The sequence below is a fragment of the Dermacentor albipictus genome, chromosome 3 (assembly GCF_038994185.2).
Source record: "Dermacentor albipictus isolate Rhodes 1998 colony chromosome 3, USDA_Dalb.pri_finalv2, whole genome shotgun sequence".
Lineage (NCBI taxonomy): Eukaryota > Metazoa > Arthropoda > Arachnida > Ixodida > Ixodidae > Dermacentor > Dermacentor albipictus.
The window spans coordinates 88,114,619-88,129,311 of record NC_091823.1 but is presented as its reverse complement, the minus strand read 5'-3'; the positions used below and the strand labels follow the sequence as shown (position 1 = coordinate 88,129,311).

Genomic DNA, 14,693 nt, shown 5'->3' with positions numbered 1-14,693 from the left:
GAGATTTTCTTGCGATGCATTTGATCTTAGACCTGCAACGAAGGCTCCTGATGCCCTCGATAGTTAATACATTAAGCCATCGCCGGTTATTTTCATTCTTCGTGGTCACCACTTCATCAGGCCTCTGTGACCAATGGACGGAGCAGGCCAGAAGACTTTCTGCTGAATCGCTCCGAACGGGGTCAGCGCGTGCTCCTTCATAGTAAAATCTATTCGGAACTTGCCGCATCACCCTTGCGTGCGACATGACGAGTATTATTTCTTTCAGTGTCCCAGACTCGTTACAGTTATTCTTGAAGCCGTTCAGCGTCGAGACGCCCAACATGCTATAGTGCAGACACGTGCACACCCTATATGGCGTAGACATGTTCTCGTGAGCACACTGGACATTCAGGAAGGAGGTGTTCCGGCTCCTGGTGAAACTTTTTTAAGTGATGTAGATTGCGATATGTAACGATTAGCAGGCTCATTTAGAGGCATTGTGCCGTCGGGGGTCGGCAGGCTGGCGTGGCAGCTTGCGCTGGATGGCTCACTGGCAATGGATTGCGTTCTGTTCCGCATTGCTGTGTGCGTCGCCTCATTCGCCCGTCTTGCACCATGCTTTGAATGAAGACAAAGAGAACTAAATACTAAAAGTCTCCGGCTTTTTTTTGTTGTTCTTAAAAAAAACTTTGCTTTAAAGGTGGCGCTTGGACGTAGCGATTGCCGGGAAGTTCAGGAAGGCTGGATTAGCCTGCAGCCAACAACATCCACCTCCTTCTAATGCTACGAGCCTTTCTTTAATGGAAATGTCGTTTTCCCAGCATTTTTAGGTGCGCTAGAGCACATATTGAAAACACGATGGCGACAACAAGAAGCGTGCAGAAATAGTGATACAGAAGAAGCCGACAGGCGCGAGACTGGGGACTCACATTACTGCCACAATGACAGTACTTGTCTGGCTTGAGTTAATGAAGATTAAAATCAAACTTACTGAGCTGCTATAAGGCCATTATGGAGCAACGTTGGTCTCCATACGGCTGCTCGTCTCAATCCGTCTGGTACAGCGCGAACGAACAGTTCTGTGCAGGTCCAGTTCAATGAAGGCAAAGAGAGAGAGAGAGAAGCTTTAATGATCTACTGGAGATATTAGCCAGGCTGATCTCCTGACACGCTACTCCAAGTGCTGGGTGATTATTATGATAATGAATGCAGGAGATTACACGTCTAGCTACAAAGTCAGAACATGGCTGCTCAACGACACTCATTTCAACAATATGGAAATTTCAAAAAGCGCTCAGACCCAAAGCTCCGTCCCACTTAATACGACAGCAGCTACACAGTGAATCTGCACAGAACGTTCTGTGCAAATTCCCGTATTGCTGCAGAGCGCGCATGCATAGCTCTACGCGTATTTTAGAAGTAAATGCGTACTGCATACGCGATATTCTAACGCGACACCGTTAAGGGCCCCAGGTCGGAGAAAATCCGGCAACGGCGTCCCGCGTCGGCATCCGGCTTCGGTCGTCGTTTTGGCAAAACGATTTTAGAATCAGGCCCTCTAGGCGGTGCAAGGAAGTTCCTGAATTCATTGACTTTCACAAGCTGAAATACGTAGAAAAATTGTAAAGAACGATTTAAACAAAGCCTACAGGCATGATAGCATCGGATTGTAATTTGTCTATACGAGAAAACATAATTATGTTACGCAAAAATTCAGAAACCCCCTTTTCCAGCGTTCCTACCAAAAATACACGAGCCACGGCATCCGCCATTTGCGCGCACCGGCACGCGAGTATCTTAGAGGCCACGGAGCGGCGTGGCCGGTTCCTTGCAGTACACCCAGATGGCGCGCGCCTCCGCGGTATCGTGGCCCACGAAAGAGGCCGCGTTTCTACCAGAAAGCCCGCCTTCGTGCATAGCGTTTGCGGCCAGCGTTTCCCGGCAAACCTTACGGTTACATACGCTTCAGTTGCCGCGAAGCATGAAAAACAGTCAGGAATCTATGAGTGCTATCGCGTTCTACTCTTAAAGTGAAGCTCAAACGTTTTCCAAATTTTTTCGGTGCTCTACAGAAGCCAATCACATGGTATCAATGACGCCACGCAGTGCCTTTGCAGATAAACTAGTCGTGACAAGGCACATCTTTTCGCATGCGCTATAGCTGCGCAACATGGTGGAGGCCACGATGGTGGCTGTGCATAACCCCGTAAAGAAATCGTAAGACAGCCGACTTTGCACTGGTCTTTTTGTGCAGCCAGCCATTAACACAAAACCCTGTATAAACGAGAGAGAGAGAAACTTATAAAAGAGGAAGTTAAGGAGGTTAATAGGGAAGGGCGTCCGGTTGGATACCCTTCATAGAGGAATGGGACAGAGAAAATAAAACTGAAAGAGAAAGATGGTTCCCTTTGTGCATGCACGCAGACATGTCACACGATCAAAGGCAACCACACCGGCCGGTTCACCAAACGCAATACCACCTTGTGCTACAATTAACGGGTGTTGAGCGGCACGGACGTGGAACGCATTTCCTATGCCCTTACAGCGCGACGAGTAAAACAAGTATTTTCGTTTATTTTTTTCTTAAATTGTTTGTTTACGCATGAGCCTTTTTAACGCTACATATTTAATGACGGTATCAGGAAAAATAATGAATAGAAGGAGTCACCACCCATTGACGTTGTTCTGTTGTGTCAGTCTTTCGCTCAGCACAATTTCACGAGTTAGGTGTCTCAAATGCATTCTCCCTTTATATTTTAGTCCCCGAAGTTTTCACCAAACGGCGTCCGTAAGGAGAAAGCGAAAGCACGTACCCTATAAGGTACATAAGTTCTTTCATGTATGATGCAAAAAAAGTCTGCAACGATCGAAAAGGCATACACTTAGCGAAGATATGCGAAACGAAGAAGTAACTGTAATGTATTTTATTTAACAGGGACCAAAATCGATAGAAACGAGAAAGAATAGGCGCCGGACGGTCGAGGTGGCATGAAAAATTTTGCCCGCTCAGCAAAGCGGCGAAAGTCAATGCGGCAGCACAGCAGCCAGTTGTCGCCGGAGGCGCACGTGGAACTGGACGAGATTTGTATTCGTCAGCCGATCGGGATTTCTTTCACCCAGGCGCTCGAGTAGCGTCGGTATACGTCTCCTTCGCGTCTAAGTAGCAGCAGCAGCAGACTGCAGAGTAAACACATGCTCGCTTCGAGCATCTTTGAGCACTTTTCGTTTTCCCCGCTCTTTTCTATTTCTTTTTTGGCTTCGACCACTTGCGTCTTCCCATTGCTCCATTCTTACACCCCAACGCTCGTAGACACACACACACACACACACACACGCACACGCGCACACACACACACGCACACGCACACACACACACACACACACACACAAAGAAAAGAAACGCGCGCGCGCGCGCACGCACGCACACAGGCACACACGCCCATATATACATAGAGCCTTCCTCTTCCTGTCTGAGCAGCTTTCGCCAGGTGAACGAAATGTTTGTGGAAGGTCGCATAAAGAACGTCCGTTCGGGCAACAGAGAAGCCGTAACAGAGTCAAAAAATAAAACGGAAACACTCGAGGGGTACTCGCAGATATAGGGCAACGTAAACGAGATAAGAATGGCCAAACAAAAACACCGCGTGGGAGCTCGAAAGGCCCAGAGGCTCGGGAAAGCGTCGCAGATTGCAGGAGGCATCGCATGTGGAGAGGAGGGTCGGGGTTAGGTACGCAGGGTATAGCGGGGCGGTGATCTGCCGGTGTGGCCCTAGTGTGTTGACTCACGCCGGTTGTGGACGGATGGGTGCGCATAGCGAAGACGCGCGTGTGAGCAAAGGAAGGAGAGAAAAGCAGAAGACGAACAAAGTGAGAAGAGCAGACAAACAACGCGCGCGCGGACGGGCTAAGCGCCAGCGGAAGTAAACGGAAGGGCAAGCGCGTTAAACCCAGAAACGACGGGCCAAGCGCTTTTCAACTAATCTTCCAGGGCCTCTCCACGCGCGAAGGGAGGCGCACCTGAGTGGAGAAAAGAGAAAGTGTATACGAAATCAAGAACGGGAAGACGGAGGTGTGTGTGTGTGTTTGTGTGCGTGTGAGAGACTTCATCTGAGACTTCAAAAAATTAACGAGAAAGAAAAGAGCGAAAAAGTCAGAACTATGTAGCAAAGAAAGAAAGGTGCGGAGAGGACTAAGCAACATCGATGAGAAGCCGTCTTCGCCGCTCTTGCTTACTTTAAAAGCAGCACGCGCATTTCTCTATTTCTTTTTTTTATTTTTAAAACTTTGTTGGCCGCGACGACAAGAGACAAACGTATTAGCTGCGCTCGCACTAACGTAAACCAAAGTACGCGAAAAAAAAAAGAAACTAAGCATTGCGCAAGTGATTTGCCGCTCGCAGTTTCGAAAAGAACCCAATAAACGAACCCGCGAGCGTTAGCTGGATTGATAAATCAAGGATTGCCACAAAGCGACCAGCGAGGTGAAAAAGAAATTACAAAAGAAGAGCGGTAGGCGAGGATCTGAAGCAGCGGGGCGAGTGTAAGGGGACGTCTAAAGCAAACACCTTGAAAGCAAGATCAATTTGAAGGACCTGCGAGGGTGTGCGCTCCTCTCTGGAGAGCAAACATGGGCGGTGCGGCTCGGAGCTCGGCAAACAGGGCGGCGGCAGCGCCTAAGCAGAGGCAGCTAGTTCCCGACGCTCGGCAGTGCTGATAGAGGCTTTTTTTAACAAAGCAGGAAGGCAGCGCTAGAGCAGTCGCGTAGAGCGCAGATTATGGAGAGCGTGCAAAAGAAGATATCGCTAAAGAATACATAGAAGGTGGCAGCATGCGAGGTTAAAGGACGTGGGAAAGATAGCAGCATAGGAATGACGCTGCTTGGACGCAATAGAGAGGGGCGCGTTTCGACGATGCTAAAGTGCTTTGTCTTGTCATGGTGGACCCTTTAGCTCGGATGCCGCCGAAGCAGTACATGAGTGACGGACGGCGATGCAGCGTGAAAAAAAGAAAGCACGTTTAATCTTAGACAGAACGCTCCCAGTGGGACGAAGGAAAGCGTGCAATACGAAAAAAGAAAGCAAGAAAGAAGGAAAAGCGAGACGATGGCTCATATTATAGTGATCGACATTGCTGCATCGACAGATAAAGCAGTCTGTTTGTATACGGGCTTAGTGTCAGTATAAGAAAATCTATATCCGAATTTATCCGTTCTGCTATTGCGCCGCCCTCACTGCAGTACTCAGAATGGCCCCGAACGGATAGTATTGATCGTTTCAATAGTAGGCCATTAGGCTGTTTTAGTTATCCATGATAGCGGATGCATCGTGTTGCGGCTAGCACGATGTTGGGCGTGTAGATTCAGTAAGATTCGCTCTTAGAGACGCACGTATACCGTTCGTTTATTGCACCTGAAATTTCTGTTAGATATTACATGGCAATGGAATGCCGCTAATCGGGCCTTCCTCTAACTTCGGTTTTATATAATGTTTATGAGTGTTTACGCGTGCTTCGGAAGACAAGGAGCATTTGTGTATTCGGTATCGTGCGCCTTTTCTATCTACGACTGCAAGCTGGTGCAACAAGTGATGAAAACAGTGAAATTGTGCAATGCCATTTCGTACTTACATATTATTAATATGCTGATTTATTCCCTTACTCCAATGTACTAAAGCTGATTATGATACGACAGAAGTTGGGTGACCGGGCAAAACAAAACCAGCAGAGAGAGAGAGAGAGAGAAAGAGAAGTAAAGAAAGAAGGCAGGGAAGTTGACCAGATGTAAATATCTGGTTTGCTAGCCGACACCGAGGGAGGGTGAAAGAAGAGGGAAAAATAAAGACATAAACCACACGTTTGGACGAGCACAACGGAAAGGTGAAACAGAAGAAAATCACGTTGAACTGTTGCAACCACTCACACAATTCCAGCTGTTCGAAGAAATCGAGCAGTCTTCTGCTTTGAGTCGCTTTTGTGATACATATCTTGGGTACTCGGAATGATTCTAGCTTGTGGAGTATTTCTCTATTCGAGGGATGCCAGCAGGGAACTCAGCTTACTGGGTACGTACATAGCGCTTTGAGAAAGCCTACTTTACCTGTTAGGCATATACGTAGAGTCAACAATACCAGGTCCTGTCGTGTAAATGGTCGATCATAGCATTGCCTCTGCTTTTGTCGTTAGTTTGCAGTTTTGATGAATTCGAACACGACGGCATGAGTGTAACTCGTTAAAGAAACAAACTCCCGCACGAGTGTTTACTTGTTTTTTTTTTTCCCAGTCCTATATATGCCTTTATTGGTAGCGCTACTGGTTTAGTCACAGCCCGATGTCGCGATCACTGGCACCGAGACGTGTCTTACACCACGCTGCCTCGCGCAGCCTTTGTGCTATTTGCATCGCACACTGCCTGACAGATGTCCTCAGAGTCACTCGGCATTAAGGCAGGCGCCATATTGTGAACTCGAACTCGAATCGCTCAAAGCACGCAATGCGGGATTCTGCACCGAAGGAATTTAAGGAAAGAACAAAGGCAAAATGCCTATGCGGGTATCTCAGATTCAGCGCTATAGTTGAGCACCCCTTGAGCTTACGTGACGCTCATGAAACAACCTCCTCTTTCTCGAACACAGACAGATTCTTCCATCGCAATTGAACAACTGAAGCGAAACAGTATAAAAAAACTCCATTATTCTGTCAGCCACTACATTACCTGCGCAACTACTTATGCTTGAACGCTTGTATTTATGCAATAATTAATTAATTTATTTATTTGTAGGACTCTCAAGATAGTAGTATATTGCAGAGAGGAGGGGGGGGGGGGCAAGGATGCAATACAGGATTAGTTCTAAGAATGCACAGTACAAGCAACAAAAGAAGGTCTTAAATAGAGTAGTTATTTCAATGACTGGAAGAAATGCATAAATATGGAGGAAATGAATACAGAAAGAGTACACTTTACCAAACAGCCAATGCCCACGAATAAGTACATGACTATACCATTTGCTACCATACGTTATTTCATGTTAATGAGTGCGTTATTAAAGCTAGCGTGCTCACTTATGCGTACTAATGATGCAGGTAGATTATACCAGCCGATCGAAGTCCTAGGAAGGAATGATCGTGTGAACGCTACGGTGTTATGACGGAGTACGTTAAATTTATGCTCGTGATCCCGACGAGCTGGATAATAAGGCATTGTGTGGATCCAAATGGAGCGATAGATGCGCTGTGGTAATAGATTTTATGAAAAAGAAAGGTAAATGTGCGATTGCTTTCTGCGAAGAGACATTAATGGGATTTGAAGGGTACTTTTCGTCAATGTAACACTATCAGTGCGATGGTAGTTAGCTCGGCTGAAACAAAGAGTGATATTGTACTGATTCGATTAGGTTAATTAATGCAACCCGATGAGGATCCCAGACGGATGAGAAATATTTCAACTGGGGGCGGACGTAAGATGTGTACAACGGCCGTTTTAATTAAAAACAGGCGCAAGCGAAAAAAATTCTGTTCAAGTATCCCAGGGAGTGGCTAGTTATAGATACTACATATTGTACATGTTGCTTCCAAGAAAAATAGTTGGTTATATGAATGCCGAGATAACGGTAGCATGCAACGGATTGAAGGGGGCACTCGTCGAGCTCGTAGATAGGGCAAGTCGCGTTAGAACGAGGAATGAGCATAGATTTACATTTAGTAATGTTGAGCTCCGTACGGCAAGTCAGGGGCCAATCACGTACGTTATCTAAATCAAATTGAAGGGTCGTTATATCTGAAGCATTAGTTGTCTCACAATACAGCACGCAGCCGTCAGCGTATAAACAAATTTGTGAGGAAATGTTATCACGTAAACAAACCACTTATATATGTAAGCCACCGCAGGGCAGAGCTCTTACTTCTTTTATTCTCGTGACACATCAAAAAAGGCGCATGATAACGCGAATAAAACCCATCCGTTAATATTTCTGATACTCGAGAAATTTTTCCCTTGGAAAATTTCTTCCAACGAGACACACGCGTGTTCTTATTCACCTGCGTGGCCGCAGCCTCCCCAGTAACTTACAATATTTCTTTTTTCTAGGATAGTTTTTAGCCGGGGCAGTTCTCAACACTGCTGCACCAAGAAAGTAGAACTGTTTCGTCAAGTTCGATGACACCTCTCAATAATTTCACGCACACCAGGCGGATTCGTATCCACCTACTATGCACTTTCCCAAGAATATTATGTATGCGGTAGCACGTGCTGAGATGGGCTCGCCTCACCAGCGAGCCCTCGGCTACATTCAACACGTGGGTTCAGAACAACTCTCACTACAAACCTTTGCCGACGTCGCCTCGCGATGACACCTTGCAGCCATTTATGTCATCTTTGCTTCTAGTCTGCTTAGTGAGAAAGCCCCCTTTCAACAACAAAAAAAAAGAAAGTGAAAAAGAAAGAAAGAAAAAAAAATTGTGAAGAACGAGTGTACTGCTGCTACCAGTCTGTGGTAAGGAAATTGGGCCACAAGGGGTAAAACCCGATCCCTAGCTGTACGTTTCAAGTTCTGCGTCCCCGTTCGCACTTTCTGTATAGCCTTCTCCGCGATGCACGCCCGTGCGCCGGCTTTACGTGGTACCACAGTGGCGCCTGTGTTATCGTGTATACATGGTCGCTCGGACGCATGCAAACGACGCTTATTAATGTACTTCGTCTGCCGTTCACGTTTACGAAGTCGGTCCAAGCCGAGACTCGACTGCTACTGCGGCCCGTGTAGCAGCTTTTTGAGTGTGATAAATCATACGCGCGGTGATAAGAGCAAGCGAGTCCTTGTACCATCGCTGTAGTGTTGTCCAAAGATAAGCAGATATGCCCCGCTACACTCACACCCTTCAGTAATGATTATTATTATTATTTGTTTCGGACACATATACACATATACACAGTTAACAGGAAAGGGAAAGCGAGGAGCAGGCTGGCAACTGCCACCGGAAGGGGCAACGCCTGCAGGCACAACGCCTGCCTAGCGAATGCGCATACAAGGTGCTTGATCTGCGCACAGTAGGCCGCCGTATAAAGGACAGCGGCTTTTATTTTTGAGACGGGAACCATCTAATTTACAAGCACGTGCGTGAAAAACCAGTCGAAATGGTAAAGACGGCTGTCCTTATCAACAACCACGTGAATAAACATTGAACCCTGGCATCAACGGCTCCTCTGGCTTCATGTTGTCGACTCCATTAACCGTAGCTTTGCTTTGCTTTCTTACCTGCGTCTGTAGTGTACGCGGTTTGCTTGTGATCATCTCTCTTTCTCCCTCTCTCACCCTCCTTTCTCCACCCGTGCAGGGTAGCCAACTGGGAAAACCTCTGTTTAGCCTCCCTGCCTTTCTTTGCATCATTTCTCTCTCTCCCCGCAATGGTTCTTATGCGACAAGAAATCAGAATGCAAGCCCAGAAATTTTTGCTGATGGCATACAAAAATGTTGGAAAATAGCGACTGTTGCTAAGTAAACACAGACTGGCGGTCTCGTCTTACCCCCTTACATCGCTTGCAGATTTCCTAATTTTCTTAGGAAAAGTCAGATGTGCGAAACAGTCAAGAAGGTATTTATCTATTTATTGTAAAAAGAAGTAGTCAGCGTGCGCCACTTATAGAGTATGTCAGTACTATATATATATACCTGTGTGTGCAAATCGAAGCATAGAACTTACCGTCCAGCGTTACTTCCCAGTCTGCCCTTTCCTCGTGTTCAGACGGAAGGGTCAATCTTCATTCGACGAACGCTTATTCACTCATTCATACATAAAATAAAAATTTCAAGGTCTCTAGGCCTCGCCTTCACACTTGTCTGTTTCGAACGCCGAACGTCACCGAGCAACAGACGCACACGAAACAGAACGCGCTTGCCAAAAGTAAAGCACGATAGCTATCTCGCAAAGCTTTTAGCATTTTTTTATACACCTATCTCGCCACATTATGATCTTTCGCTTGAAGAACTGTGGTACGTTTCCGTTAATATGTATTGTTTCTATGAGCATTGCAAAGTGCGATTGCCGGCGTGGCTGCACGCGGCATACATTTTTTTCTGTGTTATTGATTGACGTCAGATTTTAGCGAAGGATAGCGGCGCAACCCTATCGTAGTGGCTGTGGTCTTGAAACAATAAGATAATGCTATGTATGGTACTCGTGAAAAGAATCCGCTGTGCATATCAGCAAACCTGCCGAAATGCTGCGGTTAGGTTTCCATGTGATATCACCTTATACTACATTAACGTGAATGCGTCAACGTTCTTTTTTTCTTTTTGTGCATCGATGTCGATCGTAAGAATTTTGTCTATCAGATAATCCCTTGCTATCGAGCATCTTGTGCTTAAATAAACATTTTATTGCTCTTAGTCGTGTGAGTGGTGTTCATCGTGCTGTTTGTTCTCAATAAACATACCAACTCCCTGCGCTTTCCCTTCTTTTGTCGTGGAGTTGGTTGGACGCTTGCGAAACTAAATCTGTGAACATAACAGCGCTTGCGTTTGGACACCCACTGGTCTTTAGTTTATTTGATAGCGCTCTTACTTATTCCTTTTTTTTTTTCGGCTCAGGTGAAACACTTGGAAAGCCGGCTCCTAAGCAGTCCAAATATTCTATATTTCGCAGGCTGTGCTTTCAATTTCTTGTTCACTGCGAGGGGGGGGGGGGTAGGGGGGGGAAGGGGGAGGTTGGATGTAAGGAGGACGAGCACTTTTACGCGAGTAATGGGAACAGACTCCTGAGTGGTTTCGAAACTTTCAACAAAGACCGCGGATATGTTTAGTAACGACCGCACGCGAGCTGCCGCACTGTGCCATTGAAATGGGTGCTAACGAGAAAAAAAAAAAAAAGAAACGTGGTGGCTTCTCTTTAAGCCTCCTACGAAAATCTATAAATAGCGCTAGTCAGAACCGACATTGACCTTCAAACAACAGTGCGTACACTTTTAAAATTATTTAAAATTCGCGTATCATTTAAAATTCGTAGAATACCATGCGAGGTACATTGACTATCACAAAAACGCTTGCAAGGAACATCCCGTCCTTTTAAGCCAGGAAGAGTAAGTATGCCGCACCGCAGTTGAGTTGAAGTTCATTTATTTGCCCATGGATTACACAGCGGGGAGGGACAAAGAAAAAATGTGCTTGAACAGTTTGATTGACGATCTCATCGGCCCCTGCTGCTTGACCTGTTCTGCGTTCGGATTGCTTTGAACTAGAAAATGATGACGTCGGCGAATAAATTCATTTACCAATCTTAATACGGAGGAACGAATATCACGCTGCATTTAAGAACTCCTCCAGCTGATGCCTCTGCACCGTATGCGTACACGTACACTGTAAAAAATTTCCGTAATTTTACGGGGGATTTCCGTCATTATACGGAGAACTGCAGATAAAAATACGGAAAGTATGTCATATTTCAAAAATACGGCAAAATCTGCCGTTAATATACGGAAAGTGCTCTCCATATTCAGCTTTACGGACATTTTCCCTGTAATCATATAACGGCTATACACTGTTTTGGACGAAACAGAGAGAATTCCGTATTTTTGTTATGAGAACATCCGTATATTGTGAGAAAATTTAAGCTGTCTGAATGAGCGCTCGTACTCATAAAGTTTCAGCTAACAATACTTTATTGAACACGCAAACTGTACGCATTATGAAGTTGCGTACAAAATGTGAGAGCTAGCCTTCTACCAAAAGCTGCAATAACAGATCGTATAAATATATATACGCATCTTCTATTCCGGTCGCAGTTTGCGGCGCATATGGGCTTAGTAACGCTGATCATATGCGCAAATATATGCGTGTTCTCGCAATGTTCTCAAATTAAGCGCTTTGTAGTTAATAACGCAGCATATATGTTTAAGTGAATGAAGAGCCGGAGACATACGTGCATACGTAAACAAGCTTGCGGCACTCAGGTGCTGGTGCACTGGGAATGACATTGGTGCTCTATACGCCAAAAATTGTGCGCACTCTAAATCAGTACCGAAACGTAGGGAGTGGTATAATGACCGTAACTGCGTTTACATTTGGCAATAAATGGTCTCGAAGGGGACTGGCGGCCTATAGATGCAAGTACAACGGTCGGAGGAAATTTTCGACTGCGGCAAGCAATTAACCCAAGTGTCAAAGGGCACTGCTGAACTGCAATGTAGTTGGTGGAACTCATTCCCATGATATTTACAAAATATCTCGTCTCTGACAATAACTACCCATTCACTGAGACAAATCGATTACGCATAATCTTCACTGTTCATGTGTTAATTCTTGCGGTAAGATGTAATCGCAAACATTTGGCGCTTCATCTTGAAACAAGACCGGTAAGCGCGCTCGTTCTTGTAGGGTAGAATAAAGAACGCGAACATGCACCGACATGTATGTAAACTACTGGAAGGTGACTGAAGATGAAGGACCTATTACCGTGCTAGTACTGTGTATACTGTCAAAAAGAAGAAAAAAATATTTCGGAAAGAAAGAATGCCCAGTGTCGAGATGTAACGATTCAAGCGTTATTTCTTTTTGACCTAGAATGCAACGCCATTAGTTCCACGTGCTTTATGCATGGGTAATGTTATGACACAACTCATTATTTACCCGTTCATTACATGCACCAACCCGCCCAAATTATCACTGTACTCGAGCTTATGGACGCATCGCAGTGCACTGCTTTGCACTTCATTGTAGCACAGGCGTTTGCTATCGCCAGTAGCGAATGCTTTGGTTGACCTCCCTGCCTTTCTGCCTTTTGAATTCTCTCTCCCTTTGTATAAAACGCACTAACTTGTAAGAGAGAAAGCGTTCTCCTCTTTTAGAATTATATTAATTGTCAAGCCATTATATTGCAGTTCCAGTAACTAGAGCACAAATGCGAAAACGAAACCGATTCTGTTCGGTTCTCCGCGCTCAGAGTGCGGCACCAGGGGGCAGCGCGCGCTGCGCGTCGGTTAGGAGCAGGGTTGCCGTTGGTGGCTACTTTGCGCCAAATTGGCTACTTTTCGACCCCGTCTGGCGATGAAAATTTCACGTTGGCTCCTTGGCTACTTTCTGGCTACTTTGAACTTCTATTTTGGCGCATTCACTAGCCATTTTTTTTGCAATTGCATATACAATAGCAAGCAAGAACAAAGAAGAACAATTATTTTTAAAGCTTTGCTCTCCTCATGGCTGTTCCGGTCGCCTTGACGCGCGCGCGCCATAGCGCGCGCGTCCTGTACGCATATATTCTCTCCGCCGGCGGTGCGCACATAGAGACCAACTAGCAGACGCGGGTGCGCAGACGCACGGACTCTGGGTGATGGGCGCACGTCGAAGCAAAGCCCGTGAGGACGTTGCGCGCCATCTGGAGAAAATAACGCTAATTCTAGCGCACGGCGAAGCAAAGGCCGCAAGGACGCTGCGCTCCATCTGGAGAAAATAACACTAATCTAGAGTACTTTCTCCGTTAGGGTCATGCATCCGAAACCATGCGTTTAGGTGCAGCCGTGTGCACGGCATGACACCAGAGAGGAACGAGCAGTACAGGTGAAATAACACTTGTGTACCCCAAGGCGACAAAGCTTCTGTTTTTGTGCCTTCGGCTTGCCGACACCGGCGTCTACCATGGGAAAAGACGCAAGAGCAAAGCGCACGTTTCGAGAAGAATGGAGAAAGGACAAGAAACTGAGCGGTAAGCAAAACGGAAACTATTCTTTAGGCGTTTAGTCGCATGCCGCTTAGTATCTAATCTGCATATTACCATGCGTTACAGGATGGATTTCGTCACGTTACGGCGGAACGACTGCTCACTGCAAGTACTGCAATTGCAACATTCGACCCCACTACAGTGATCTGTTGAAGCACGCAGAAACCAAAAAGCACCGCGAGTGCGCAGTAATCCCAAGTTCGCACCAAAAACTGCCGCAGCTTCTAGCGTCTTCGAGTCGAACGTACTATGAAAAGGCTCGCCGAGAGTTAAGGATCGCCTTGTACACTGCAGTGCACACTTCCATAAATGCTGTCGACGAACTTGGTGAGATTCTGCATTCCGAATTCAATGATTTTGATCTGCACAGAACGAAGTGCACGGCTATAATTACGAATGTTCTCTTCCCGTACTTCACGGAAAACACGGACAAACAACTGAACGGCTCCAGCTATTCTCTAATGGTGGATGAATCAACCGATGTATCCACGACAAAGCAACTTTGCATGGTTGTGCGGTTCCTGAGTTTAGAAGAAAACAGGATTGCAACCAGCCTTCTTGATCGCGTAGAGCTGTCTGATGGAACGGCAGAAACGCTTCACGACACGGTATCGAAGACGTTGGACAAGCACGGCCTATCGATCAAGAACTGTCTCGGACTCTGCACCGATGGTGCAAATGCCATGTGCGGCAAACACAATTCTCTGTTCAGTCGTCTTAGTGAGGACAACAAAGACTTGATTCTGATCAAATGCTCTTGCCACAGCCTGGACCTTGTGGCATCCAAGTCGATGGAGGCGATTCCTTCTGCGGTTGAGCACTTAGTGCGAGAAACCTACAACTACTTTGCACACAGCAGCTGCCGGCAAGATGCTTATAAGAGACTGTATGCCAGTATGACAGTGGAAGATGAAAGTGCAAATCCACCGCCCAAGATTCTGTCGCTTTCGCAGACGAGATGGCTTGCTATTGCAGACTCTATAGAAAGAATTTTGGCGCAGTACCAGTCTCTCG

General features: G+C 46.2%; 1 protein-coding gene across 2 annotated transcripts in view; it reads right to left on the bottom strand.

Moving 5' to 3' along the window:
* LOC139057453 (dopamine receptor 1-like) overlaps positions 1 to 14,693 on the bottom strand; it is a 556,142-nt gene that overhangs the window by 280,056 nt on the left and 261,393 nt on the right. The gene's annotated exons all lie outside the window — the stretch shown is intronic.